This window comes from Mustela erminea, chromosome 8 (genome assembly GCF_009829155.1).
Source record: "Mustela erminea isolate mMusErm1 chromosome 8, mMusErm1.Pri, whole genome shotgun sequence".
Lineage (NCBI taxonomy): Eukaryota > Metazoa > Chordata > Mammalia > Carnivora > Mustelidae > Mustela > Mustela erminea.
The window spans coordinates 66,581,743-66,588,232 of record NC_045621.1 but is presented as its reverse complement, the minus strand read 5'-3'; the positions used below and the strand labels follow the sequence as shown (position 1 = coordinate 66,588,232).

Genomic DNA, 6,490 nt, shown 5'->3' with positions numbered 1-6,490 from the left:
TAATGATTATGTGTGTGTATAAATAGAATAAGCTGATGAATAAACAAATAGATAAGACTTGACTCTGAATTCTGACTCTGTCACTTAGTAGTTATTTGAGCTAAGTTATGCTATTTAAGTCTGTGTCTTTGTATCCTCACCCATAAAGCTAAAGATAATAGCACATGCCTTATAGGACTATTCTGATGATTAAGTGGAATAATATATGTAAAAAGATCCTAGCACAGTGCTTAATACTTGACAAGCCCTTAGAAAATCAGAGTTTCCTTTTCCCGAACTTTCAGGAAGAGTAAGGCCTTGATTTTGATAAACTTTTAATCTCAACAATTACAGAATGCCTCAAGGAGGTGCTATCTTTCGTTTTTTTAAAGGCTTATATGTTCCTTCCCTGATTTTAAGAGTGGTGATGATTCAATGTAGAAAATTTGAAAAACACAGAAACAGGTAGGGATGAAAATAAAAAGTACACTGTAATTCTGCCCCTCATAAACTGCTGTAACTACATAAAAATATTAAAATTAGAATAACACTGTATAGTTCTGGGACATGGTTCTTTAACTTTGTAATATAAGATAAACATTTTTCTGCATCATATACCCGATGATGTCACTTCTGCCAGCTGCATATTATTAAAGCGGTTGGGATACTTAGGTTTCTCTAATATTTCACTACTATAATTAATGGTGCAATGAAATCTCTGTTGAGAAGTGTTTGCCCACGTTTTTTAATAGTACCTTGAACAAAACAGTTGTGGAAATTTTGGTCAAATTATTTGTGCATCTGATGACATCTTATGGTTATGGCTATTTTGCTTTCCAGAAAGACTGTAAAGAAAGAAAGGTGTACCAATTTATACTGCCTCTAGCAATGCTGGAGTGCACTACTCTTCCACATCAGGAGGGTACTTTTTACAAGAGAAATAGGAACAGACATGAACTTCGTAGCAGACTCTACAGCAATAGAGTCTAACTGGTTTGATGTTTAAAGACTACCCATAAAGGGCCATACCTTTGCAGAGCAAAGGACTTCCATGGGCCCCTGAAGTCTAATTTAAACAGGATACCATGCAGAGGGATTCCTGTCAAGTTTCTAAATGTCAGCTTCTGTCTGGAATCAACTGAACATAGACACCAGTAGGATGTGATTTGGGAACCTGTGGATCTGTGGGTTTTCTAAATCCAGACCTGACAATGATGTAGCTGAAATATAATGTGAAACAAGCCAAGCACTCTGTTCCTGGCTAAGGCCCACGACTTCAATTTCTTGTGTCTTGAACACTCAGCTCTAACTTTTCCTCTGCCTCTAGTCTGAAGGGTCTGAGACCCACTCTGAAGTGGTTAAATGAAAAAGAAAAGAAAGGAAGATAGCAAAAAGCGTCGGCTAATAAGAGCTTCCACTCTTTGTTAATTAATTTCTGCAACTCTAGCCCTCTGGGATCTGCCAGCTTCACTCTATATTGGAGCCAATGAATTTCAAAAATAATTAAAGTTAATGAACTGCTCTTTGTGATAGGACCCTGAAAACTTAACAACCATAATTAGTGGGAAGTGCAAAGTGGGGTAAAGTGTCACTTGCTGATAAACAGAATTTCCTCATCTTGTTGATATAAGAGTCCTGCCCATATGTGGAAGTGGTGCTCTATTGAGTCAAAGAAGACATATGACTGGGCTTACACATTGAAAGTAAATGAAGGACAAGTACTGATCTTGAAAATGATTTCCCTAGGCTAAAAGCAGATCCCTCTCCCAAAGTTCCACAATTATTGTATCAAAATGTTGGTAAGAACTCATGACAAAATGTCCAACAACCTTAGAGGGTGGGCCAAAGTAGGGCATCAAACTTTATATCCCTGAGTAACAAAAATAAACATGGAAATTAATGGGTGCTGAGAAGTCAAACTCTAAGTTGATGATAGCTCTCTGATTTCAGTTTGGGAAGGATTTTTCAGTGTGAATTTCCTTCTTTCTTCATTCTTTCTTTTTCTTTTTAAGGACTTTATTTACTTATTTGACAGAGAATGAGACAAAGAGAGAGAGGGAACACAAACAGGGGGAGCAGCAGAGGAAGAGGGAGAAATGGTCTTCCAACCCAGGGAGCCCGATGTGGGCTGGATCCCAGGACTCTGGGATCATGACCTGAGCCAAAGGCAGAGGCTTAATCCATTGAGCCCCGCAGTGTGAATTTCTTAAAAGCAAATGCAAATGAGGAGTCTGGAAATTGTGGCAATGGTTTAGTGGCTGGAAGGAAGTGATGGATCTCAGTAGATGGAACCTCACCTAAATGTGGGGTTCCCCACAGAATTCTGCACATCTGCATTCTATTGTAAGATGATTTTATTTTTAAAGATTTTATTTATTTATTTATTTTAAGATTTTTATTTCTTTATTTGACAGAGAGAAGAGAGGGAACACACAAGCAGGGGGAGCTACTGGCAGAGGGAGAGAGAGAAGCAGGTTCTCTGCCAAGCAGGGAGCCCAATGTGGGGCTCAATCCCAGGACCCTGAGATCATGAGCCGAAGGCAGATGCTTAAACAACTGAGCCACCCAGGCATCTCTCAAGATTTTAAGTAATTTTTACACCCTCCGTGAGGCTTGAATTCACAACTCTGAGATCAAGATTCGCACAGTCTACCAACTGAGCCAGTCAGGTGCCTCAGTAAGATGATTTTAGATGGTAAATGGTCAAACATGTTTTTTTAGCTTAGTGGTTACAGATTAATTGTAATTCATATTTAAGCCATTCAACGAGCGCTGTAAAACCTTCATTTCACAAGTGTATACTTTATCTTTCAAAAGAAATGTATTTAAGTTTAAACAATGAGAGGAGTTTAAAAATTAAACATAAATGTAGGTAGAAACTGGTTTTGCCAAAAACTGAACATTTTGAATGTTGTGGAGAATGCCAAGGTAGCTATTTCATGATCTTCCTTCTTGAGCTTTAAGATGTACATTTCAACAAATCTAAGAAAATTTTAATTATACAATGAACCATTGTTTTATGTACCATGAAGAAACAAAAGGCTGCCAACTGAACTATGGCCCATGCTTTCTTACCACTTAGAATTTTATTTTATGTTTAATGAGAGTGCTCTTTTAGACTTACCAGTCATAATTTTTTTTTTTTTTAATATGGAATGCTTCAAGAATTTGCCTGTCATCCTTGCTCTGGGGCCATGCTAATCTTCTCTGTATCGTTCCAATTTTAGTAAAAAGTGAGCACAGTCATCATTTTTTTTTTAAATCACATATTACAGGGCTCTGTTTCTGTGCCTTCCTGCATGTAAAGTAACTTTTCACTTCAGTTCATAGCACAGTGGCATCATTTGGAAGATATTTTTACAACAATAAATCTCAAGTCCTGTGGTATTGACATTGCACATCACTCACATGAAGTGACGGCCGAGAACCTAGGACCACATTTTTGCATGTAGAGCCAATGGTGCCCACAATACCTTTTTGCTGCATCTGATTTCAGAAGAATAAAAAGATGAGAAAAGAATGTGCATCTTAGCATCAGTAACATACAATAGCACCTTCTTCAGGGGTCTTCTCACAGGTCACTGGGAATTGTTTCCTTTCTTGTGTCCTGGGCTTCTTCCAGGAGCAGAGATCACCAACAAAGCTGAGGTCGTTCAGAAAGCCTCAGAGGACAGAATGAGCTGGATATCAGAAGGCGGTGAGACTTCACACTATCCTAGGCAGGACAGGGTCCTAACTCAGTCACTAGCCAGGCTGTGGCAACAAGACGACTTGGTCATGCAGCAAATCCTCACACGATTGTGATGTCTGTGCAAAATTCCCAATCAAGTCGAGAGTAAAGTTTATGTAGGACTCACCTCTGTGGCTTCATTACCCACATGCCTTGCACAAAATAGGTCACAGGTGAAAAACAGTTGATAGGACAGTTAACTGTAGATTCTTCTCAATCTCATTCCTCAGTGAAATAATACTGATCTTTCAGTAGTGATAGCCTCTAATATGAGGAGTTATTACCAGCCCAACCACTGTTTTAACTGCTTTACTTTCCTTAGCTAATTCACTCTTCAACAAGCCCAAAAGTAGATACCGTTATTATCCTGATATTACATAGGAGGAAGCTGAGGCATGGCGTCATTGCTTAACTTGCCTAGGATCACACAGCTGGAAATGTCAGAACCAGATAGCTCAGGCAATTTGGCTTAGCATTCACGCACTTAACCATTATACTTAATCGCCTCTACCATGTAATACTGAAAAGTTGTCATAAAAGAATAAAAACAAATATGATTACTAAATTTGCAGATAGAAAATGTATGACGTAAACCACACTTTCTGGATTTTCAAGAAACGCTTGTTTATTGATTGTTCAAAGAATGAGGCAGAAAGAAGTACTCCATGGTATGTTAAGATTAACAGTAACAAAACCCACACGATCAGCAAATGCACTAAAGAGGGGAAGGGAAGACTGATCTTAAGACTGTGACCATGAAGTTGAAGCAAAATGTCAAACCAAAGAAAGTTTCAGGCTCTCCAAAGAGCACCTATAATGGATACACGAACTCAGTGTGAAAGTCCTCATGCAGGCCGGTCAAGGGTTAAGTTCAGGCCTTATTTTGACCACAAAAGCCATGAGACAACATTTGGAATTCAGTGAGCTACGACAATGAATTACCTTGAACTGAAATCAAGGATTACGAAGTCTTGTCATTGTCTGGACACTGGCAGGCTGTGGTATTGCGTTAGGAAAGCTAATTAAGCCAAGAAATTGAATTTTTCTTTTTTAAAGAAATGGCCATTAGGTGTTAATCAGCTGTAAAGAAGAAAGCAGAAAGCCAAGGGTATCCATAAAAGAGCTTTGCCCTATAAGCACAGTTGCCTCCCCTCTGACCTCCATAACTGGGAAAGAATTTGGCTCTGGCAATATTCTCTGTGAAGTTAGCAGCTTGAATCACTGCCACCAGCAAATGAGTTTTCTCTCCTCAGAATGAATTTTCCTGAACTGCTGAAACACAGGTCTATATGTTCCTGGATGGCTACTGTTTGGAAGATTGCTAGAGATACTGCAAACTCTGCCCTCTTACCCCCACCCCCTTACCTGGAAGCTGTGAGTTGGGGTATTTAGCCTCTGGTTCTATGGAACAAAATTCACAGAAAGGAAAAACTGATTGGGCAAGTAGGTGATATGCCCAAGGTGAAAAGTAAAGACTGCCTCACAAATAGGAAGACACAGAAAACAAAGGAGGAGGGACTTATTTATTGTGCTATCTCTTACCTTTGAGATAATCCACATGACTGAATTACTGATTTTTGATGGCCCCAGAAAGCAATATTTGGGGATGGGCAAGGAACAGCAACTGAATTCTACTGAGTCTGAAATCTTCTCTGAGTCAGCTGTAGTGAATGGCTGGCTGGCACGGGGTCCATCTTACTAGGAAACTTTCACTTCTCCCATGTCAATAGTCTGGAGACTTTCACATTCACATTCACATATAACATATGTTATATAACATATGTGTGTGTGTGTGTATATATTCATATATATATATGAACATCTATCAGTTTTTACAAAAATGTATATTATAACATTTTATATATATAGTATTATATATAATATATATAACATTTATATATATAATATATAACACATATTAACATATAACATTAAAATGTTATTATAACATTTTATATATATAGTATTATATATAATATATATAACATTTATATATATATAATATATATAACACATATTAACATATAACATTAAAATGTTATAATATACATTTTTGTAAAAACTGATAGATGTTCCACTACCACTGCTGGTTCTACTACTTCTATCACTACTCAAAACAATCTCTTGATTGTTTGCCTTTTGCGAAAACACATTCCCATGTGGTGAGCTGGCTGGCCATAATGTTCTATCACTCTCTCCAGAGCCAAGGAAACCATTTAGGGCATTGTTGCAAATCCTCTTGTCAATGCCAGGTCCTGTTTAGTCACGTGATTCTATAAAAACAACATATCATTTGGAGAAGTACTCCAGTTCATCCATTCAGATCCTATCCCATTTAGTGTTCTGACTGTGCATGCTCTTTCAAATGAAATACCCCCTAATCGGGGCACCTGGGTGGTTCAGTCAGTTAGGCGCCTGCCTTTGGTTCAGGTCATGATCCCAGGGTCCTGGGATGGAGCTCCGTGCCAAGCAGGGAGGCTGCTTCTTGCTCTCCCACTTCCCCTACTTGTGTTCCCTCTCGCTGAGTCTCTGTCAAATAAATAAAGTAAATAAATAAATAAATAAATAAATAAAGTCTTCAAAAAAAGAAAAAAAAAATACCTCCTAGTCTGCTGAATGTTGAAAAACGGAGTCCTTTTGAAGAAGCAAAAACCAAATCATGATAGAAGTAGCAATATTATTGTAGTATATTTATTTATTTTGGCAAGCACCATTTCTGGCTCATAGTAAATACTCAATAAATATATGTCAAATAACTAAAGCATAAATATGTGGTGGATA

At 38.0% G+C, this 6,490-nt stretch overlaps 1 non-coding gene across 1 annotated transcript; it reads right to left on the bottom strand.

The window, feature by feature from the left end:
- Positions 1 to 3,123: 3,123 nt before the first annotated feature.
- On the bottom strand, positions 3,124 to 3,227 carry LOC116597968. The gene has a single exon (XR_004288881.1). It is a non-coding gene; the product is annotated as a U6 spliceosomal RNA (small nuclear RNA).
- Between the last annotated feature and the right edge of the window lie 3,263 nt (positions 3,228 to 6,490).